We start from the raw sequence: 22,613 nt of genomic DNA on the forward strand, positions 1-22,613 counted from the left end.
TGCAATGCTGGTCCTGCTGCCCACTGTACAAGGGCGATCGTTGTGTGCGCCTCGCTTTCAGGTTGGCTTTGGGCATTCCTTCCTTGGCACGGATTGTAATCGGACCACCATATCTCGTGGCCATGAGACTGGGAGCACCTTGTCCGCTGTGAGCATTTACGGGCATCACGCTGCTGTTGGTTCCGTGCACCCCGGTCCTGTCCAAGATGTTCATAGTTCTGACGGTAGTATTGTTAGTAATGTTAGTGTGTGCCCGGGTTGTAAGTCATGCTGCCAGTGGCTCCATGCACCCTGGTAATCCCAGTTCTGTTGAGGTGGAGATGGCCGAGGCGTCGACGGCCCGCAAGCGGGGCCACTCGTCTCTCTCGTCTGACGGTGATAGTGGCGGTGCCGTTCCTTCCCACAAGAAGGGCACTAAGAAAGGAGTGCGGAAGGTTGGGACCACTGGTCTGGTGCCCAAACCTGACTCTCACCGGGCAGCTCATTCCATGCCCGCCACGGTTCCGTCTGTTCCCCCCCGTACCCGCTCGAAATGAGTTTTGTTTTGTACTTCTGGACAACCATCATGGCTCTAACTGTTTTGTCCCTCAATGTCAATGGCTTACGGGATGGGTGCTAAGCGTGCTGGGGTTCTTAGATGGGCTGCGGGCCTTGCCATCAGTACCAGATGTCATCTGCCTCCAGGAGGCACATTGCGTTTCCTTTTCCGAATGTCAGTCCTGGTTTCAGTCCTCTGGCTTTGACTTTTCCGTGTCGCCTGGCACAGTCAAGTCCTCGGGATGTGTCATGCTATTTCGACCGACAGTATCCTTCGTTGCCTCGTGGGCCGATGCAGAGGGCCGCTTCTTACATCTGGAGTTTTCGCTTCGGGGTGTGCGCTTTCGGGTTGCCTGTGTGTATGCCCCTAACCGTAACCCCGAGCGGGATCGTTTCCCTTGAGTACGTTACAGACAATACGGACCCCAGTGTTCCCACAATCCTGGTCGGGGATTTTAATACTGTGTTTGACCGGTCTCTCGATCGTCGTGGCTCGGTTGTTGGTGACACTTCTCGTGAAAGCACTGCGGCCCTCACTCGGCTCTTCGATGACGTCTGCTGTTTAGACATTTGGCGCTACCTCCACCCATCCACGCCTGTTTTTTCACGTGGTCTAGGGCGGATGGGGGTCTCTCCTCTCGTATTGATCTGGTGGGCTGTCCTTTTGCATGGGTTCCGTCTGTGTCTGTTTGTGACATTTTGCCTTGTCCGTTCTCGGACCACTGTGCCATGTTCCTCTCTGTGTCTGTCCCGGACGCTGCTTCCCCCGGGCCTGGTTTGTGGAAACTGAACACGTCTGTTTTTGGAAGAGGATGAGTACTTTCGTGCCGTCTCCGATCTTTGGGCTCAATGGAAACGCCGTAAAGCTGTCTGTCCCTCTTTGGCCAAATGGTGGGAAGATGGCAAGGCCATGATTAAGGGCTTCACCATCTCCTACTGCACTCGGCGGTCCCGCCTGGCCTCTCAGTCTCGTGATCTCCTGACGCGGCTTGCCGACCATCTGAAGAGCCGGGTTGATTCTGGCTGTCTGTCCTGTCTGGGGCCGTACCGGTCCGTGCTCGAACAGCTGTCCCGGTGGGACATTGATGAAGCCAAGGGTGCCCAGGTGCGGTCCCGGGTGCGGTGGGTGGAGGAAGGGGAAGTGTCGTCTGCCTTTTTCTTCCGTCTGGAGAAGAAGCAGGCGGCTGATAGGTGGGTTGCTGCTTTGCGTGAGCCCGACGGTACTCTTGTCTCTTCCTCGGCTGATCTTTGCGCCTCCTTGCTGGTTTTTACTCGTCGCTGTTTTCTGCCTCCCCTACAGACCCCAGTGTGCAAGACCGTTTGTTTGACAACGTCACCTCCTCTTTGCCTCCCAGTCAGGCCGACCTTTGTGAGGGTCGCCTCACCCTTGGGGAGTGTCATGCTGCTCTTTTGGGTATGGCTAGGCGTAAGGCCCCCGGGTCAGACGGCTTGCCCATGGAATTTTACGTGCGTTTCTGGGAAGTGCTTGGCCGGGACCTGGTCGATGTCCTCAACTCCTGTTATGCCTCTGGGTCCCTGTCCTTGTCGCAACGTCGCGGAGTCATCTCTCTCATCTCCAAGCAGGGAGATCGTTTGGACGCCCGTAACTGGCGCCCCATCTCCCTCTTGAATGTGGATTACAAGCTTGCGTCTCGGGTACTAGCTGGGCGTCTCCTGAAGGTCATCCATCTGGTGGTTGGCAGGGACCAGACTTGTGGAGTGCCAGGACGGTTCATCGGTGAGAACGTCGCTCTCCTTCGGGATGTTGTAGACTACGCCACCTTGACCAACACCCCCGTTGCCATTCTCTCTTTGGACCAGGAAAAGGCCTTTGATAGAGTGGATTGGCAGTTCATGATCTCTACCTTGTCTCGATGGGCTTCGGTCCATCCTTTATCCGTTGGGTCCGTTTACTGTACACGGGTGTTCAGAGTTGTGTGAATGTAAACGGTCATTTGTCTTCCTTTTTTGATCTTTCCCGTGGTGTTCGTCAGGGCTGTCCCCTGTCGCCTTTGCTGTATGTGTTGGTCTCTGAGGTTCTCGCTGCTAACATCCGTGCCAATCCACGTATCACGGGCCTATCTATCCCTGGGTCTCCCTCGCCCCCTTTCGCCCATCTCTCAGTATGCAGATGACACATCGTTAATCGTTGGCTCTGATGATGCCATCTTGGCCATCTTTGATACTTACTCGTTGTTTGAGGCGGCTTCCGGGGCCAAGCTGAATGTGTCCAAGTCTAAAGGCCTTTGGCTTGGTTCCTGGAGTGGCAGGCAGGACCCGCCTGTCCAGCTGGACTGGACGTCTGACAAACTCAAGGTTCTGGGAGTCTTTATCGGTCCTGGTGACCTGGAGGAGGACAACTGGCGTCCGCGGATCACAGCTGTTGAGAATGTTTTGGCATCATGGCGACAGCGTTCCTTGTCCTTCCGGGGGAGGGCCCTGGTCATCAACGCCTTGGCTCTGTCTCGGTGTGGTATGTGGCCTCTCTGATTCACACGCCCTTATGGGTACACGCGGAATTGGCAAAGCTAACCTTCCCTTTCTTCTGGAAGGGCAAACGGGATTTGGTTGCACGGGTGGTTGTCACTCAGCCCCCACTGCTGGCGGCTTCTCTGTGGTTGACTCGCGGCTGAAGGTTGCCTCCTTGCTCGTGCAGTGGGTACGGCGTTTCGTCTCTTCTCCATCTGGCTGGGTGTCCTTCCTCTCGTACTGGGCTTCCGTCCATTTTCGTACGTCAGTCGATGCAGTCCTGGCTAACCCGTCTGCTTTTCATTCTGCCCTTTTGCCCCCTTCTATCGTGCATTGTTGTCTGCCTGGCGGGGAGGTCGATGGCTCGTACTCCCGTCGCCGTGCCTGCCTTATTGTTGCTTCGTTGTCTCCTCACCATTCTTGTCCTGTGGCCGATGCCTCTGCCAAGCACGTCTACCAGTTTTTGCTGTCCGAACAACGCTCGCTGCCTCACTGTGTGGAGAAGTTCCGCCCTCAATACGGTGAGCTGTACTGGTCCTCCACTTGGAGCCAGCTTTCCGCTTTTGACCTGGATCGCCCTGTCATCGACCTCTCCTGGAAGGTTGCTCACGGTGTCCTGTACACCGTTGATCGGCTTATCGGCTTTGGCTATTCAGTTGATCCGGACTGCTTCTGTGGCATGGCCCCCGAGTGTCCTTCTCATTTGTTTTTTTCCTGCCCTCTGGCACATAGTGTTCTGTCTTGGCTCCAGTCCCTCATGTTCGCCTACTCCCCTTCTTGCCCCTCGCTTGTCTGTCGTATCGTGCTCTTTGGTTTCGCCCCAAGTGAACTCCGCTCTCTGCCGAAGGTTTTTGTTTACATGCTGAATGTTTGTAAGTATTTTGTATGGCATGCCCGCAACGACTTTCGCTTCGGGGCATTCACCCTGGCGCACCTGAGCTTATTGCGAGAGTCCGCTCTCGGGTCCAGTTCCACCTTCGCTCTTGTTCAAGCGCTGTAAGTCCCCAAGGCGTCGGCGCCTTTTCCATCGTAGGTGGGGCGCTGCGGGTGTCATCGGTTCAGTTGTCGATGATCGTTTTGTTTTGTCCTCCTTCTGAAATCATGCCTTCGTTCTCGTGTTGTCTCCCTCTTAGCCTGGTTGTCCTCCGCTTGCCTTGTTCGTACTTTGTCATGTCCTGTCGTTCTGGCTGCATATTGGTGGCGAACCTGCGCCTGCAGGATAAGTCTTTTCGACTGGTGGCCTTCCCCCGCTGCTCATCGAGCAGCTCATATATTAAACTGATTTTTGGAACTGGGCCGTGGAAAAGAGGCTTGCCTCGTCCCGGCCACGGGTTGCCTCGGTATAGCACTACCTCCGAGCGTGGCCCACTTCCCTCTGGGGAAGAAATAATCAAGTGAAAGCAGAACAAATGACCAAGCAACCAACCTTCACATTCTCTTCTCTTTTCTAGGTAGCATAGCAGCGAGTGGACAGCACGACACGACAGGACGAGGAGCACGTGACCCCCATTACCACATGGTATGCGCAGACAAGTTGCGTTTTGCGGTTCCGGAGAGGTTGAAAAGGCATACTTACCTGACGCGGGAGGCACTGTGATCAGGGAGGCAGTCCTCTCAAGGTGAGGCTCTTTCATTGCACTTCGATTGGGTTGACCCTTGCGATTACCCCAAATGTGGGTAACTCGAGCGTATAATTTCTGGTAGTGGGGACCTGCGTTCGCGCTAGTCCCCGCACCAAACCCCGGTGGCAAAGTTGGCTAATGGGAAGGTTTGTTGGTAACGTTTCAGGCAGGGCAGGGAAGGAGATGCGGTGGCGGTGTAAGGACTAAGGAAGGTGAGTTGTATTTGTGAATTCCACTGCTGAAATTGTAGGTGAATGTTCCGTACTTGGTGCACTGCAAAACTGTGATTTTATTTCTTTCATTCTTGGCCGTAGAGAGAGCGAGAGGACGTGTTTATTTCAGCCGCATCGATTTCCATCGATAGACGAGTGAGACAAGAAAATGCCAGCGGGTCGAGCTCTTATCCTCGTGCATCGTTTCGAAAACGTAAGTGGATGTGTGTTTGTACTGCTCCATCGCGATAGATTTCTTTTGCGTTGTGTTATGTTGCGTTCTGGAGAGCCCGTTTTGCATTGAGTAACTGAGGACCCGCCAGATCAGTTGGCGTTACATTTCTGTGGCCAACACTTTGTGGTTTCTCTATGTTATCAGTTAATTGGATTGTTATCATAAAAAGTAAATCTTTCATGGTCAGGATAGTGTCTTATCGGCCCTTTGAATACGTACTGTCCGTGTTGAGCAGGGAACAGTAAGACTTTGAAGTGCGCTACGTCACGTAAGTCACGTTTTCGCAGGATCAATGTTGTAGTGTTGTAGCCTTCGTTGTATGCATATCATCCGGGCTAGGTTAACTTCCATCTAATGCATAACAGTGCATGCATTTTTTACTTGTCGTATCCTGTTCTTTGCTCACACGAAAAGATACGTTTCATGTCATAAACGTTGGATTGATAAGATCTCGCGCGCACGCGCTCCCTTGGGAATACAAGTTCCACTTTCTCGTGTGAACTATTTTGTTTTTGTTGTATGTCTCATCTTTGACATATCGTTGGCATGTTGTGTTCAAAAAACCTGGTTTGGAATGTTCTTTCATTAAAGGAAACTGAGATTTTTTGAGATAATCAAGTGTACAGAAGGAAAAAGGGAAGCCTACAACACGGGGTATTCCCAGGCGGTCTCCCATCCAAGTACTAACCCCGCCCGACAGGGCTTAACTTCGGTGATCGGACGAGAACCGGTGTTTTCCCTGTGGTATGGTCGTAGACAAGTAATTCGCCGTGAAAATTAACTTTGTTATAAGGGAAAATAAAAACGAGGTCAGAGCAAGCACAATGTGCATTTGTCCTCTTGCCGTCAACGCAAGTGCCATGCAATGCTGGTCCTGCTGCCCACTGTACAAGGGCGATCGTTGTGTGCGCCTCGCTTTCAGGTTGGCTTTGGGCATTCCTTCCTTGGCACGGATTGTAATCGGACCACCATATCTCGTGGCCATGAGACTGGGAGCACCTTGTCCGCTGTGAGCATTTACGGGCATCCTTCTCGGCCTTTTGGCTAAGATCAAGTGTAGTATCTGTTCTTATCAGCTTAATATCTGATACGCGCTGCTCATCGAGCAGCTCATATATTAAACTGATTTTTGGAACTGGGCCGTGGAAAAGAGGCTTGCCTCGTCCCGGCCACGGGTTGCCTCGGTATAGCACTACCTCCGAGCGTGGCCCACTTCCCTCTGGGGAAGAAATAATCAAGTGAAAGCAGAACAAATGACCAAGCAACCAACCTTCACATTCTCTTCTCTTTTCTAGGTAGCATAGCAGCGAGTGGACAGCACGACACGACAGGACGAGGAGCACGTGACCCCCATTACCACATGGTATGCGCAGACAAGTTGCGTTTTGCGGTTCCGGAGAGGTTGAAAAGGCATACTTACCTGACGCGGGAGGCACTGTGATCAGGGAGGCAGTCCTCTCAAGGTGAGGCTCTTTCATTGCACTTCGATTGGGTTGACCCTTGCGATTACCCCAAATGTGGGTAACTCGAGCGTATAATTTCTGGTAGTGGGGACCTGCGTTCGCGCTAGTCCCCGCACCAAACCCCGGTGGCAAAGTTGGCTAATGGGAAGGTTTGTTGGTAACGTTTCAGGCAGGGCAGGGAAGGAGATGCGGTGGCGGTGTAAGGACTAAGGAAGGTGAGTTGTATTTGTGAATTCCACTGCTGAAATTGTAGGTGAATGTTCCGTACTTGGTGCACTGCAAAACTGTGATTTTATTTCTTTCATTCTTGGCCGTAGAGAGAGCGAGAGGACGTGTTTATTTCAGCCGCATCGATTTCCATCGATAGACGAGTGAGACAAGAAAATGCCAGCGGGTCGAGCTCTTATCCTCGTGCATCGTTTCGAAAACGTAAGTGGATGTGTGTTTGTACTGCTCCATCGCGATAGATTTCTTTTGCGTTGTGTTATGTTGCGTTCTGGAGAGCCCGTTTTGCATTGAGTAACTGAGGACCCGCCAGATCAGTTGGCGTTACATTTCTGTGGCCAACACTTTGTGGTTTCTCTATGTTATCAGTTAATTGGATTGTTATCATAAAAAGTAAATCTTTCATGGTCAGGATAGTGTCTTATCGGCCCTTTGAATACGTACTGTCCGTGTTGAGCAGGGAACAGTAAGACTTTGAAGTGCGCTACGTCACGTAAGTCACGTTTTCGCAGGATCAATGTTGTAGTGTTGTAGCCTTCGTTGTATGCATATCATCCGGGCTAGGTTAACTTCCATCTAATGCATAACAGTGCATGCATTTTTTACTTGTCGTATCCTGTTCTTTGCTCACACGAAAAGATACGTTTCATGTCATAAACGTTGGATTGATAAGATCTCGCGCGCACGCGCTCCCTTGGGAATACAAGTTCCACTTTCTCGTGTGAACTATTTTGTTTTTGTTGTATGTCTCATCTTTGACATATCGTTGGCATGTTGTGTTCAAAAAACCTGGTTTGGAATGTTCTTTCATTAAAGGAAACTGAGATTTTTTGAGATAATCAAGTGTACAGAAGGAAAAAGGGAAGCCTACAACACGGGGTATTCCCAGGCGGTCTCCCATCCAAGTACTAACCCCGCCCGACAGGGCTTAACTTCGGTGATCGGACGAGAACCGGTGTTTTCCCTGTGGTATGGTCGTAGACAAGTAATTCGCCGTGAAAATTAACTTTGTTATAAGGGAAAATAAAAACGAGGTCAGAGCAAGCACAATGTGCATTTGTCCTCTTGCCGTCAACGCAAGTGCCATGCAATGCTGGTCCTGCTGCCCACTGTACAAGGGCGATCGTTGTGTGCGCCTCGCTTTCAGGTTGGCTTTGGGCATTCCTTCCTTGGCACGGATTGTAATCGGACCACCATATCTCGTGGCCATGAGACTGGGAGCACCTTGTCCGCTGTGAGCATTTACGGGCATCGCTTCTCGGCCTTTTGGCTAAGTGTACCAATTGGCCTTAGTGGGAGCTACACTTCGTGGACCTCTTCGTCTGCGCCCCCCAACACTTATGGAAGAAGACTCAACTGCTGCTGTTGCTGACCCTGAAGATGCTAGTACTGCTGAGGTTATCCCCCCCACAATTGTGAGTATGGATGCTGCCGACGCAGATATGAATGCTGATGCTGATGCTGATGCTGGCGCTGTGCCAATGCCACTGTTGAAGTTCCTGAAGTTCCTGATGGTGAAGAAGCCTTCACGCCCGAGCTCTTCTCGCCATTGGAGTCTGAAGTTGTTGTCCCACAAGCGCTGGCTAACATGGCCAAAAGTGGTGTACGTTTCTGTGCTTCTCCTCGTGAGATTTGGTCCCACTCTCCAGACAACCGTGGAGTGGCTCTTAAGAAGGGATTCTCCGTGTTTTTTAAGTTGGACTCTCCTTCCAACAGCCAAAAGATCTTGGGCAGTTTTGATGAAGCTGGCGTTGATATCGACTCCATTGTGTCCATCCAGTATTGCGCTTCTAACAAAAATTGGGTCGTCACCTTTAGATCAGTTGCGGCAAAAGAAGCAGCGCTCCGTATTCCCCACCTCGATATCGAGGGGTCACGTGTTCTTATCGGTGATAGGCAGAATGCTGTAACCTTGGTCAAGCTTTACGAAGCTCCGGTGGAACTCCCGGACTCTGTTCTGATTGGCCGTTTATCCACCTATGGCACTGTTCTTTCTTTTCGTAGGGATCGTTCTGGCGATAGTTTGTTCAATGGGAACCGTACTGCCCGGATGCGTCTCAGCAAGCCCATCCCTTCCTCTGTTCGAGTAGTGGGCGAATTTGTTCGGATCTGGTACCCGGGACAGCCACAGACCTGCAGGCGCTGCGGGGCCCTTGGGCACTTCGCGGCCGTCTGTCGGTCTGTGCGCTGCGCCAACTGCGAAGAGCCTGGCCACTTGTCAAGATCCTGTCCGTGTGACCCTATGTGTTCCATTTGTATGAAGCCTGATCATTCAACAGCTGCGTGCCCGTTCCTTATCCACAGTGCTGATGTAGACCCGTCATCTTCTGGTCCTCGTACGCGTCCTCGTGAGTCTCCCGAGCCCTCTTCCTATGCTGCTGTTGCCTCTCGTCCGCCTGCTCCAGCTCCGGTTCCTGCTGCTCAGCCTCCTCCAGTCAGTAAACCTCCCCAGGTGCAGAGACGCCCCCTAGCTCCGAAGCCCCCCGATGCGGCTCATAAGGAATCTAGTGATGCAAGTGATGAATCTAGTAGTGAGGAGTCTGGTTCTGAGTCTGTTTCTGGGTCCTCTCCTCAACAAGGAAAAGGCTGGGATGATCAAGTTGAACGTGAATCTAAAGGATCTGGTAGGACAAGTAGTCATGTTGGCCGCCGTGATCGGGAGCGAGAGCGAGAGCGAGAGCGGGAGCGGGAGCGGGAGCGGGAACGGGAACGGGAACGGGAACGGGAACGGGAACGGGAACGGGAACGTGACCGTGACCGTGACCGTGACCGTGACCGTGACCGGGACCGTGACCGTGACCGTGACCGTGACCGTGACCGTGACCGTGACCGTGACCGTGACCGTGACCGTGACCGTGACCGTGACCGTGACCGTGACCGTGACCGTGACCGTGACCGTGACCGGGACCGTGACCGTGACCGTGACCGTGAACGTGAACGTGAACGTGACCGTGATCGTGAGTACCGTCGCGGGCGTGGCCGTTCCCGCAGCCACGACCGTCATCGATCTAGAACTCGATTGCGCGGGGATCATACTTACAGCGAGTCTGAAGGGTGGACCACGGTTGGTAAACGCCACCATTAGTACCAATGCTAAAGCTCCTTTCTCTGAACGTCCGTGGGCTTGTATCACCCACTAAGAGTGACCTGATCCTAAACGAATTATCTCGCCTAAGTTGCGATTTGATCCTATTACAGGAGACTCATGTTTCAAACAAACGTCAAGCTGATGCTTTTTCTCGTAAATGGCCCGGTAAATGTTTTTGGTCCTTCGGGACGGGCAGGTCGGCTGGTGTAGCCCTGCTCACCCCTCCGAATTTTCCAGGAACCATCTCTCGCTTTATTTTTGATTCAGATGGTAGAGTCTTAAGTGCATTGGTACTTTTGGGGCAGCAGCGGATTAATGTCATTAATATTTACGCTCCAAACACCGTTACCGGACGCAAGCACTTTTTCCAAAATCTGCATTCCTTTTTTCTATCCCCTATTCGGATAGTGGCCGGTGATTTTAATTGTATCGATAATCCTCTCGACCGTCTTGTCCTAGTTGATGATTCTCTTCCTGATAAGTCAGTCCTTAAATCCTTCATTTCAGACTGTTCTCTTGTTGATATTTGGCGCAGACGGAACCCTCGTGGTGTTTCCTTCACTTGGGCCAATACCGGCTATTCTCAAGCTTCGCGCCTCGATCGCTTTTTGATTTCTCGTTCCCTTGTTCCGCACGTTCGAACCTCCGATGTAATGCCGTGTGTTTTTTCGGACCACGATTTTGTTCGTCTATTTTTGTCTCTCGACAATTTTTCTTGTCCCCGTAGCGGTGTTTGGCGGTTTAATACAAGTTTCTTGTCCGATGAGTCTTTTAAGAGCAAAATGTCTGCGTTTATTGCTTCCTTTAAGGAGCGTGTCTCCGACTTCGATTCCCTTGGTGCTTGGTGGGAGGCTTTAAAACTTGGCATTCGTAGGTTTTGTATCGAGTTTTGCGTTAATAAACAAAGGCAGATTAATAGTGAACGCAGTTCTTTGACCAAGCGCTTGATCCACGCAAAGAACTCTCTGGCCTCTGGTGGCTCCCAGGCCGCTTCTGAGGTCAGGGATCTTGAAAGCGCCCTCTCTTCCCTGGTTTCCCAGGAAGCGGAGGGCGCAAAAATTCGTTCACGTGCCAAGTGGGTTGAAGAAGGAGAACGGCCGACTAGATATTTTTTCCGCCTCGAGAAAAAACGTGCTGAAAAGAACTCCATGGACTGCCTTCTGGATGCCAATGGCGTCGAGAAGACGTCCCAACACGATTTGGAATTAGTCCTTGTAGATTTCTATAAGTCATTGTTTGCCAAGGATACCTTGGATCTTTCTGTTCAAATGGATTTAATTAATGACCTAGACCTTTCTCTGTCGAATGCTGAACGAGAGAGCTGTGAGGGGGAGTTGACAAAAGACGAGCTTTTTTCGGCTGTTAGCGGTCTTCAAACCGGCAAGTCCCCAGGGTCTGATGGTCTCCCAACCGAATTTTATGTTGCTTTCTGGGGGGATCTTGGTGATGCCCTTGCTCGTGTTTTGAATGAGGGCTTTCATCGGGGTTCCCTCATTGACTCTCAGCGAGAGGGCCTCTTGCGTCTGATACACAAGAAAGACGATAAGCGCATGCCGAAAAACTGGCGCCCCATCTCTTTGCTAAATACCGATTATAAAATCGCTTCTAAGGCTATTACCGAGCGTCTCAAGCCTGTAATGTGTTCTATTGTTCATCGCGATCAGTCGTGCTCTGTAGTTGGGAGATCTATCTTCTCTAATCTCCTTCTGATTCGTGACACCCTCGACATGATTAGTAAAACTAACGAATCTGGAATACTTGTGACCTTAGACCAAGAAAAGGCCTTTGACCGTGTCGACCACGCCTTTCTCATGCGCGTTTTGTCTAAGTTCGGTTTTGGTCCCTCTTTTTGTCAATGGGTGAGTCTCTTTTATAACAATGTCTTTTCGCGCATTATTTGTAACGGGTCTCTTTCCGCCCCTGTTTTTTTGGGAAGGGGTGTTAGGCAGGGTTGTCCCCTCTCCCCCCTTTTATACGTGCTGGTTTCTGAAATCCTGTCTACCCAAATTCGAAAATGTCCGGACATTGTTGGCTTTCTTCTCCCTGGTGCGGCTGGCTTACAATTTAAGATTTCTCAGTACGCTGACGATGCAACTTGCTTTTTGAAATCGGAAAGTTCCCTATGTCACCTTTTGCGAGTGGTTCGCAGGTTTGAAATAGCTTCGGGAGCAAAACTTAACACGACTAAGACCGAGGCTATGTGGCTTGGGAGGTGGAGGGCGAACGGTGCCTCCCCCTTTGGTTTAAAGTGGGTCTCTAAAATTAGGATATTGGGTGTTTTCTTTTCTAACGGTCTGGTTTCTGTCGAGTCAGACAACTGGAAACCTAAGCTAGATAAGCTCGAAAATGTTATCAATTTGTGGAGACAAAGGGAACTTTCTTTTGTTGGCCGCACAATGATTATTAATGTCCTCGGGGCGAGTAGGTTTTGGCACGTTGCCAAAATCCTCGCACCTCCGCGATGGGTGTGTGACCGCTACAAACGTCTTGTTTGGCCTTTCATTTGGAAAGGCAAAATGGAGAACGTGAGTCGACAGCGCTGCTGTGCACCTTTGTCTTCTGGCGGCCTTGGTGTCGTCGACTTTCAGACCAAGTGTGCCAGCCTGCGTCTGTCCTGTTTTTTAAGTCTTCGAGATGACTTCGGTTCTGATAAATGGCATTTTTTGGCCCGCTTCTTTCTTGGGAATTGTCTTTTTAAGTTTGATCCTCGCTTCTCTTTCGCGAGCAATTCCGTCCCTTCTTCTTCGGATCCCTCCCTGTGTTACCGTCAGTGTCTTGCTTTGTTTCAGTCTCTGTTTGAGCGTCATGGGTCTGTGCCTGATGATTTATCTTGTAAGAACATTTATTCCTTGTTGTCTGTATTTCCGTCCCCTGCTCCAACATGCGCTAGTTTTTGGGGAGCCGTTGTTGGCCGCCCCATAATCCGGTGGGTGTCCGTGTGGCGAAAGTCTCGTCTTAAGTTTATCGAGAATTATAAATGCGATGTTCTCTGGCTCCTTTTACATAATGCAGTTCGGGTGCGATATAACCTCAAGGTTTGGGGTTATATTGCCTCCGACCGTTGTGCTGTTTGTTCTCGTATTGAATCCCCTTGTCATTGTTTTGTTGCATGTCGTAGGGTCGTTCATGTCTGGAATTTCTTTACGCCCTTTCTCTCTCGTCTCCTTGGTTCTCCCTTTGTGCTGTCCTTTTCTTCTGTTTTGTTTCCCTTGTCCCCTATTTCGTCGTCCGCGGGGCACCGTCTGTCTAGTTATCTCATTGCGACTATCGTTTACTTCGTTTGGCTGGCGCGTAACCTTGCGACTTTTCGAAACAGCTCTCTTGGCTCACGTTCTATTATTAACATGATTATTAAAGATATTAAGTTGCGTATCTTAGGCGAACCTGTCTCTAGAGTTAAAGATTTTTGGTCGACCGGTAGTGTAATCTGTTCTGTTGATTGTAACGGTCGTCCTATTTTTCACTTTTAGTTCTTTTTGTTCATTAGATAGTTCAGGTAGGCAATTGCACCTTGCACCTTGCTTTGAGATGGACTCTGTTTACCTTTTTGCACCGACGCACTGTAATTATTAGCCGCTCTAGTACCTTCTTGTAATCAGGTCTTTTTACCTGGGCCCTTAGGCCCTTGTAAATAAAATTTTATCAAAAGAAAAAAAAATCTGTTCTTATCAGCTTAATATCTGATACGCTGCTCATCGAGCAGCTCATATATTAAACTGATTTTTGGAACTGGGCCGTGGAAAAGAGGCTTGCCTCGTCCCGGCCACGGGTTGCCTCGGTATAGCACTACCTCCGAGCGTGGCCCACTTCCCTCTGGGGAAGAAATAATCAAGTGAAAGCAGAACAAATGACCAAGCAACCAACCTTCACATTCTCTTCTCTTTTCTAGGTAGCATAGCAGCGAGTGGACAGCACGACACGACAGGACGAGGAGCACGTGACCCCCATTACCACATGGTATGCGCAGACAAGTTGCGTTTTGCGGTTCCGGAGAGGTTGAAAAGGCATACTTACCTGACGCGGGAGGCACTGTGATCAGGGAGGCAGTCCTCTCAAGGTGAGGCTCTTTCATTGCACTTCGATTGGGTTGACCCTTGCGATTACCCCAAATGTGGGTAACTCGAGCGTATAATTTCTGGTAGTGGGGACCTGCGTTCGCGCTAGTCCCCGCACCAAACCCCGGTGGCAAAGTTGGCTAATGGGAAGGTTTGTTGGTAACGTTTCAGGCAGGGCAGGGAAGGAGATGCGGTGGCGGTGTAAGGACTAAGGAAGGTGAGTTGTATTTGTGAATTCCACTGCTGAAATTGTAGGTGAATGTTCCGTACTTGGTGCACTGCAAAACTGTGATTTTATTTCTTTCATTCTTGGCCGTAGAGAGAGCGAGAGGACGTGTTTATTTCAGCCGCATCGATTTCCATCGATAGACGAGTGAGACAAGAAAATGCCAGCGGGTCGAGCTCTTATCCTCGTGCATCGTTTCGAAAACGTAAGTGGATGTGTGTTTGTACTGCTCCATCGCGATAGATTTCTTTTGCGTTGTGTTATGTTGCGTTCTGGAGAGCCCGTTTTGCATTGAGTAACTGAGGACCCGCCAGATCAGTTGGCGTTACATTTCTGTGGCCAACACTTTGTGGTTTCTCTATGTTATCAGTTAATTGGATTGTTATCATAAAAAGTAAATCTTTCATGGTCAGGATAGTGTCTTATCGGCCCTTTGAATACGTACTGTCCGTGTTGAGCAGGGAACAGTAAGACTTTGAAGTGCGCTACGTCACGTAAGTCACGTTTTCGCAGGATCAATGTTGTAGTGTTGTAGCCTTCGTTGTATGCATATCATCCGGGCTAGGTTAACTTCCATCTAATGCATAACAGTGCATGCATTTTTTACTTGTCGTATCCTGTTCTTTGCTCACACGAAAAGATACGTTTCATGTCATAAACGTTGGATTGATAAGATCTCGCGCGCACGCGCTCCCTTGGGAATACAAGTTCCACTTTCTCGTGTGAACTATTTTGTTTTTGTTGTATGTCTCATCTTTGACATATCGTTGGCATGTTGTGTTCAAAAAACCTGGTTTGGAATGTTCTTTCATTAAAGGAAACTGAGATTTTTTGAGATAATCAAGTGTACAGAAGGAAAAAGGGAAGCCTACAACACGGGGTATTCCCAGGCGGTCTCCCATCCAAGTACTAACCCCGCCCGACAGGGCTTAACTTCGGTGATCGGACGAGAACCGGTGTTTTCCCTGTGGTATGGTCGTAGACAAGTAATTCGCCGTGAAAATTAACTTTGTTATAAGGGAAAATAAAAACGAGGTCAGAGCAAGCACAATGTGCATTTGTCCTCTTGCCGTCAACGCAAGTGCCATGCAATGCTGGTCCTGCTGCCCACTGTACAAGGGCGATCGTTGTGTGCGCCTCGCTTTCAGGTTGGCTTTGGGCATTCCTTCCTTGGCACGGATTGTAATCGGACCACCATATCTCGTGGCCATGAGACTGGGAGCACCTTGTCCGCTGTGAGCATTTACGGGCATCGCTTCTCGGCCTTTTGGCTAAGATCAAGTGTAGTATCTGTTCTTATCAGCTTAATATCTGATACGCTGCTCATCGAGCAGCTCATATATTAAACTGATTTTTGGAACTGGGCCGTGGAAAAGAGGCTTGCCTCGTCCCGGCCACGGGTTGCCTCGGTATAGCACTACCTCCGAGCGTGGCCCACTTCCCTCTGGGGAAGAAATAATCAAGTGAAAGCAGAACAAATGACCAAGCAACCAACCTTCACATTTCTCTTCTCTTTTCTAGGTAGCATAGCAGCGAGTGGACAGCACGACACGACAGGACGAGGAGCACGTGACCCCCATTACCACATGGTATGCGCAGACAAGTTGCGTTTTTGCGGTTCCGGAGAGGTTGAAAAGGCATACTTACCTGACGCGGGTTTTTATTATCTGCCAGGTTCGTGCCTTTCCTTGTGGTACGCGTAAGTTCCGTATTGGAATTGGAGTGTGGGGACAAGCGTTTTTGGGATTTGTGGTAAGATTTTTGATTCCTGAGTTTTACTGGTGACCCTCCTGGGGACTTATGCTTGGCGTCCTGCCATAACCCAGGGTAGCCAGTCTTTCTGTTCCCTTCCTGGGAGCTTTGCTTTCCGGGGGGACTGTTTTTTCTCTTTTTCCCTTTTCATCATGCCTCTTGCGGCCTTTAAGAGGACAGTAGTCCTCGACCTTTCCGATGTTCCAACCTCTGTTCCCAGGGCGGAACTTGTTACAGCCATCAAGGGAAAGTTCACCCCCTTTGTGATTGACAGTATTCAGTTTGTTCCCGTAAAACTGGTTCAGATTACTTTCGCTGACCCAAAATGTAAAAATATTGTTGAAGGTTATGATTTTGTCACTTTAGCTGGTGCTAAGTGCAAAGTCATGTATGCTGGGCCTCGAGCTCAAAATGTTATGTTGTATCACTATCCCTTTGAGGAGAGTGATGATCGCCTCCGGCCCTACTTTTCCTCGTACGGGAAGGTGGAGACGATAAGGCACCAGCATTACCCGGGTGACCCTGCAATCTGCACTGGAGCCCGTATCATCAAAATGGTTCGTTCTGGCCGGATCCCTCGTAATCTGGACATTGCTGGATATAAATGTAAGGTGTGGTATGTGGGTCAGCCGGCCGAATGTGATATCTGTCGTGGGGAACACCTCACCAAAAACTGTGACTTGCGCGGGAAGTGCCGCAGGTGTCGGGAGCCTGGTCACATGGCCAGGGATTGCCCAACCCCCCCAATGCCTGGGGGAACCCACCATCTTCGCCTGCGACCCCCGCCCATCCGTCCGCTTCACTTGTTGTTGGTGCCACTCCCCCGGAGTCGCTGCCTCCCCTCCTGGATGTCAGTTCTGGTCCTGAGGACCTTCCCACTTCTCCTGCAAGCTCTGACCATGAGGACTCTGGGGACGAGGGGGTAACCCTTCGTCCTCCTGCCCCCACGCAACCTGGTATTTCAAGTTGGGGTTCCCACACCGACCTCAGGGACAATGAGTTATCCCCCCTGGTACTCCACCCATGGCCTCTCCTGCCACCAGTAAATGTTAAGGAGGGTGCGGCCCTCCCTAAAACGGTAATGGTGGGTCCTCGACGCGCGTGCAGGTGGCTGCCTCCCCCGCCGCTGCGTCTGATGGTTTGGCTGCGCCACAGAGTAATACAATGTTAACACTAGTAGTAACGTAGTTGGTGTAATGGACAATACTACTATAGTTAATGGAAAAGAAATGGAAATGGATAATAGTAATAATGTAGTTACTGGAAAAGAAATGACAAATAATGCTGTAGTTAATGGAAAAGAAATGGAAATGGATAATAGTAATAATGGAAAAGAAATGGATACGAATGATAATGAACTAGTTAATGAGACTGAATACAGTCAAAGTATATTTAGTGACGATGACCCTTTAACGGGCATCAATGTAACCCCTGTAAATACCCCACAGGTTCTATCTCTGTCTCCCGTAATGGTTAACGAGGTCGAGCTGACTGATTCACCAGTCACTAAGCGTGGACTTTCGGATGTTGAGGCTTCCTCTGATGATCAGGTCAAGTCTAAGAAGAAAGCGAAGAAACCTCTTCCTGGTTCTGCGGTCCCCGGCCGCTCGAAGTCTGGAAAGGGCAGGGAGTCTGGGAGGGCTGTTCATTCTGGCCTTCCCTCCTTGGCTCCCCCTGCCCCGGTTCGGAGCCGTCGCTCCTAGTTGTGCTGTCTCTCTCTTTCTTCTCAGTTATGGCTCTCTCTATCCTCTCCTTAAACACCAATGGTCTCAGGGACTCGTCCAAGCGCGCTGGTGTTCTGCACTGGTTACGTTCCTTTCCTCAGGTCCCTGACATTGTCTGCCTACAAGAGGGCCCACTGCTCTTCAGACAGTGAATGTCAGTCTGGTTTCGTTCATCTGGTTTTAATGCAGTTGCTTCTGTTGGCTCTGCACACTCTTGTGGTTGCATCATTTTATTCCGCCCCACGGTCACCCTTACGAGCTCTTGGTGTGACACCGCTGGGCGTGTTGTTTTTTGCCACTTTACCCATTCTGGGCACCCGTTTCGTATCTGCTGTCTCTACGCCCCCAATCGCAACCCAGCCCGTGACGACTTCCTGGACGACGTCTCGTCTTGGGTTGATCCCACCTATCCGACCTTCCTTGCCGGGGACTTTAACACTGTGTTCGACCGCGCCCTCGATCGTCGGGGCTCCAATGTCTCTGACACTTCCCGCGAAAGTACTGCTACCTTAAAACGTCTTTTTGACTCCTGCTGTTGTCTGGACATTTGGAGGCACCTGCATCCTTCCGATTCTGCCTTCTCTTGGACTCGCTCAGACGGCCTTATGGCCTCCCGTATTGATCTCATTGGTGCCCCGTACTCCTGTTACCATCAGTCTTGACTTGCGATATTATTCCTTGTCCGTTTTCGGATCACTGTGGTGTGGTGCTTTCTTGTAGTGTCCCAGACATTGCTGCTCCTGGGACAGTTTCTGGAAGCTCAACATTTCTGTCCTCAATGATGAGGACTATATCCAGCATATCACTAATTTTTGGTCCGTTTGGAGGCAGTCCATGCTGTCCTTCCCGTCACTAGCTAAGTGGTGGGATAAGGGCAAGAGCCAAATCAAAGGCCTCACAATTAAATATTGCGCTGAGCGCTCGAAAGAAAACATCGCAGTGTCGAGACCTCCTTGGCCGACTAGCTGGGCATCTTAAGAACCGTGTTGATGCCGGTTTCACCTCCTGTGTTGAGCCGTACCATTCTACCCTGTCTGCCCTTGCTGCCCTAGACCTCGAGGCAGCTCGGGGAGCCCAAGTCCGTGCTCGGGCCAATGGGTTGAGGAAGGTGAAACCTCCTCGGCCTTTTTCTTCCGTCTGGAAAAGAAGCGTGCCGCCGACCGACTTATTTCAGCACTTCGATGCGATGATGGCACAGTGGTCTCGAGTTCAAAGGACCTATGCCAGGCTTTTGCTTCCTTTTATTCTAACTTGTTTAGTGCCGAGCCTACTGACGGGGACGTGGCTCTTTCCCTGCTCGACGCCCTCACCTCCACCTTGTCCGCCGACCAGGCTCAACAGTGTGATGGTCCTCTCCAGTCGGAGGAGTGTTATACTGCTTTATGTGGGATGGCTCGAGGCAAGACCCCGGGCTTGGATGGCCTCCCTATGGAGTTTTATGTCAAATTCTGGCCGGTGCTCGGACAGGACCTCGTGCTCGTCCTGAACTCATGTTATGAGGCTGGCACTCTCAGCCTCTCTCAGCGTCGAGGCATCATTTCTCTCATCTTTAAGACGGGTGACCGGCTGAACCCTCGTAACTGGCGGCCAATTTCCCTCCTTAGTGTGGACTACAAGCTCGCTGCCCGCGTCATCGCTGGGCGTCTCCTGAAGGTTATTCATGCCGTGGTGGCTGAGGATCAAACCTGTGGTGTCCCCGGTCGTTATATTGGTGAGAACGTCGCTTATCTCCGAGACATGGTCCATTACGCCACGCAATCCGGGTCTCCTTGTGCCATCCTCTCGCTCGACCAAGAAAAAGCGTTTGATCGCGTTGATTGGTCCTTTCTGCATGCCACCCTCTGCAGAATGGGTTTCCAAACCTCCTTTCTGCGCTGGATCCGCCTTTTCTATAATGCTGTTCAGAGTGCTGTCATTGTTAACGGTCATGTCTCAAACTTTTTCAGTCTCACACGGGGGGTGCGTCAAGGCTGCCCCCTCGCACCTTTGCTGTATGTTATGGTCGCTGAGGTCTTGGCCGCCAATATTCGAGCAAATCCCGCCATTACTGGACCTTTGCTGCCTGGACTGCCCTCACCGCTCTCTCCAATTTCCCAGTACGCGGATGACACATCGCTCATCTTGTCCTCCGATGCCTCCATTAGGGCTGTTTTTGACACCTACACAAGGTATGAGCTTGGTTCTGGATCCAAGCTCAACCTGACAAAGTCTCGCGGCTTGTGGCTGGGGTCTTGGGCTGGCCGAACTGACCCCCCTGTCCCTCTCGACTGGACATCTTCTAAGCTTAAAATCCTCGGAGTCTTCATTGGCCCGCATGACATTGATGAACTAATTGGCGGCCTCGGATAGAGGCTGTGGAACGCGTCCTCTCCTCCTGGCGTCAGCGCTCCTTGTCTTTTCATGGCAAGGCTTTGGTCATCAATTGCCTGGCCCTCGCCAGGGTTTGGTATGTGGCATCCCTGGTCCACATGCCCCCCTGGGTACTTAAAGAACTTAACTCCCTTGTTTTCTCATTCTTCTGGAAAACCAAGCGGGAGCTCGTTGCACGTGCTGTGGTCGTTCAGCCCACATCGCTGGGAGGTTTCTCGGTGGTGGACATTAAGCTCAAGGTTTGGTCGCTTCTGGGTCAGTGGGTCAAACGGTCTACTTTGTCCTCGTCAAGCTGGTCCTCCTTTGTGTCGTACTGGTTTCAATCGTGTTTTGCTGCCTCCTCTCTTGATGTTTTCTCCCGTCCCGCTGCCTTCGACAGGTCCCTGTTACCGCCATTTTACTCCTCTTTGCTTTTGGCCTGGGAGTCGCTTGGTGGCTCTTTTTCCCCCTCCCGGGGAACTTTGGTTTTCGCATCCTCTGACCCTCACGTTGTCGCCTCCGTGGCTTTTTTTCTCTGCCAAAGTCGGTTACCAGTTTCTTTTATCCTGTTCCTCTGTCACACCGCACTGTGTAGTTAAGTTCTTTCCCTCCTTTGGGGACCTTTACTGGTATGATACGTGGCGCCAGTTCCACTTCTTTGATTTTGACCGCTTTGTTGTTGATTTCTCCTGGAAGGTAGCTCATGGTGTGATTTACACTGCTGAGCGTCTTCTCTCTTTTGGTTTATCTGTCTCCTCCGCTTGTTTTTGTGGTCCTGTCGTCGAGTCACTGTCGCATTTGCTCTTTGTGTGTCCCCTTGCTCAAAGTGTTGTTGGTTGGCTACAGTCCCTCCTTTTTCATTTCTCGCCTATGTGTCCTGTGCTTGAGCGTCGCCATTTACTTTTTGGTTTCAATTCCACTGAGCTTCACGCAGTGCCCAAAGTCTTCAGTTACCTGTTGTGTGCCTGTAAGTTTCACATCTGGCTGGCCCGCAATGACTACCGCTTTCGTTCTGTCAACCTGGGGCCCTCGCCGTCATTGAGGGAGCAAAGGCCCGTGTCAAGTTCCACCTCCCCTTGCTCTTCAAGCGTTTTTCAACCCGGAGACGTCGACGTTATTTTGCCCGCCAGTGGGGGGCGGATGGAGTCATCGCCTCTATGTTTCCAACAAGCTCGTTTTTCGCTTCGGGCCACCTGCTTAATTCACCCTCTGTACCACCTGATTTGCTTAGTTTTATTTCGCCTCTGTCGCCTAATACTGGTGACCAATGCCTCAGGCGTTGGATGAGTCTGTCGACTGGTGACCTTTGGTCTGCCATTCACCGCTGCTCATCGAGCAGCTCATATATTAAACTGATTTTTGGAACTGGGCCGTGGAAAAGAGGCTTGCCTCGTCCCGGCCACGGGTTGCCTCGGTATAGCACTACCTCCGAGCGTGGCCCACTTCCCTCTGGGGAAGAAATAATCAAGTGAAAGCAGAACAAATGACCAAGCAACCAACCTTCACATTCTCTTCTCTTTTCTAGGTAGCATAGCAGCGAGTGGACAGCACGACACGACAGGACGAGGAGCACGTGACCCCCATTACCACATGGTATGCGCAGACAAGTTGCGTTTTGCGGTTCCGGAGAGGTTGAAAAGGCATACTTACCTGACGCGGGAGGCACTGTGATCAGGGAGGCAGTCCTCTCAAGGTGAGGCTCTTTCATTGCACTTCGATTGGGTTGACCCTTGCGATTACCCCAAATGTGGGTAACTCGAGCGTATAATTTCTGGTAGTGGGGACCTGCGTTCGCGCTAGTCCCCGCACCAAACCCCGGTGGCAAAGTTGGCTAATGGGAAGGTTTGTTGGTAACGTTTCAGGCAGGGCAGGGAAGGAGATGCGGTGGCGGTGTAAGGACTAAGGAAGGTGAGTTGTATTTGTGAATTCCACTGCTGAAATTGTAGGTGAATGTTCCGTACTTGGTGCACTGCAAAACTGTGATTTTATTTCTTTCATTCTTGGCCGTAGAGAGAGCGAGAGGACGTGTTTATTTCAGCCGCATCGATTTCCATCGATAGACGAGTGAGACAAGAAAATGCCAGCGGGTCGAGCTCTTATCCTCGTGCATCGTTTCGAAAACGTAAGTGGATGTGTGTTTGTACTGCTCCATCGCGATAGATTTCTTTTGCGTTGTGTTATGTTGCGTTCTGGAGAGCCCGTTTTGCATTGAGTAACTGAGGACCCGCCAGATCAGTTGGCGTTACATTTCTGTGGCCAACACTTTGTGGTTTCTCTATGTTATCAGTTAATTGGATTGTTATCATAAAAAGTAAATCTTTCATGGTCAGGATAGTGTCTTATCGGCCCTTTGAATACGTACTGTCCGTGTTGAGCAGGGAACAGTAAGACTTTGAAGTGCGCTACGTCACGTAAGTCACGTTTTCGCAGGATCAATGTTGTAGTGTTGTAGCCTTCGTTGTATGCATATCATCCGGGCTAGGTTAACTTCCATCTAATGCATAACAGTGCATGCATTTTTACTTGTCGTATCCTGTTCTTTGCTCACACGAAAAGATACGTTTCATGTCATAAACGTTGGATTGATAAGATCTCGCGCGCACGCGCTCCCTTGGGAATACAAGTTCCACTTTCTCGTGTGAACTATTTTGTTTTT

At 50.6% G+C, this 22,613-nt stretch overlaps 10 non-coding genes and 2 pseudogenes across 10 annotated transcripts; 9 read left to right on the plus strand and 3 right to left on the minus strand.

Annotated features, from left to right (window-relative positions):
• Positions 1-4,252: 4,252 nt before the first annotated feature.
• On the plus strand, positions 4,253-4,380 carry LOC137985842 (U2 spliceosomal RNA; annotated as a pseudogene).
• Positions 4,381-4,574: 194 nt separating this feature from the next.
• Positions 4,575-4,738, plus strand: LOC137985879 (U1 spliceosomal RNA). The gene has a single exon (XR_011119401.1). It is a non-coding gene; the product is annotated as a U1 spliceosomal RNA (small nuclear RNA).
• A 976-nt stretch (positions 4,739-5,714) lies between these two features.
• Positions 5,715-5,833, minus strand: LOC137985853 (5S ribosomal RNA). The gene has a single exon (XR_011119375.1). It is a non-coding gene; the product is annotated as a 5S ribosomal RNA (ribosomal RNA).
• Positions 5,834-6,099: 266 nt separating this feature from the next.
• On the plus strand, positions 6,100-6,293 carry LOC137985821 (U2 spliceosomal RNA). Its single transcript, XR_011119347.1, has one exon. It is a non-coding gene; the product is annotated as a U2 spliceosomal RNA (small nuclear RNA).
• A 194-nt stretch (positions 6,294-6,487) lies between these two features.
• On the plus strand, positions 6,488-6,651 carry LOC137985880 (U1 spliceosomal RNA). The gene has a single exon (XR_011119402.1). It is a non-coding gene; the product is annotated as a U1 spliceosomal RNA (small nuclear RNA).
• A 976-nt stretch (positions 6,652-7,627) lies between these two features.
• On the minus strand, positions 7,628-7,746 carry LOC137985854 (5S ribosomal RNA). Its single transcript, XR_011119376.1, has one exon. It is a non-coding gene; the product is annotated as a 5S ribosomal RNA (ribosomal RNA).
• A 5,736-nt stretch (positions 7,747-13,482) lies between these two features.
• LOC137985825 (U2 spliceosomal RNA) lies at positions 13,483-13,663 on the plus strand (annotated as a pseudogene).
• Positions 13,664-13,857: 194 nt separating this feature from the next.
• Positions 13,858-14,021, plus strand: LOC137985881 (U1 spliceosomal RNA). The gene has a single exon (XR_011119403.1). It is a non-coding gene; the product is annotated as a U1 spliceosomal RNA (small nuclear RNA).
• Positions 14,022-14,997: 976 nt separating this feature from the next.
• LOC137985855 (5S ribosomal RNA) lies at positions 14,998-15,116 on the minus strand. Its single transcript, XR_011119377.1, has one exon. It is a non-coding gene; the product is annotated as a 5S ribosomal RNA (ribosomal RNA).
• A 267-nt stretch (positions 15,117-15,383) lies between these two features.
• LOC137985813 (U2 spliceosomal RNA) lies at positions 15,384-15,575 on the plus strand. The gene has a single exon (XR_011119340.1). It is a non-coding gene; the product is annotated as a U2 spliceosomal RNA (small nuclear RNA).
• Positions 15,576-21,214: 5,639 nt separating this feature from the next.
• LOC137985840 (U2 spliceosomal RNA) lies at positions 21,215-21,405 on the plus strand. Its single transcript, XR_011119364.1, has one exon. It is a non-coding gene; the product is annotated as a U2 spliceosomal RNA (small nuclear RNA).
• A 194-nt stretch (positions 21,406-21,599) lies between these two features.
• LOC137985883 (U1 spliceosomal RNA) lies at positions 21,600-21,763 on the plus strand. Its single transcript, XR_011119404.1, has one exon. It is a non-coding gene; the product is annotated as a U1 spliceosomal RNA (small nuclear RNA).
• Positions 21,764-22,613: the final 850 nt, after the last annotated feature.

The sequence above is a fragment of the Montipora foliosa genome, unplaced genomic scaffold, assembly GCF_036669935.1.
Source record: "Montipora foliosa isolate CH-2021 unplaced genomic scaffold, ASM3666993v2 scaffold_105, whole genome shotgun sequence".
Lineage (NCBI taxonomy): Eukaryota > Metazoa > Cnidaria > Anthozoa > Scleractinia > Acroporidae > Montipora > Montipora foliosa.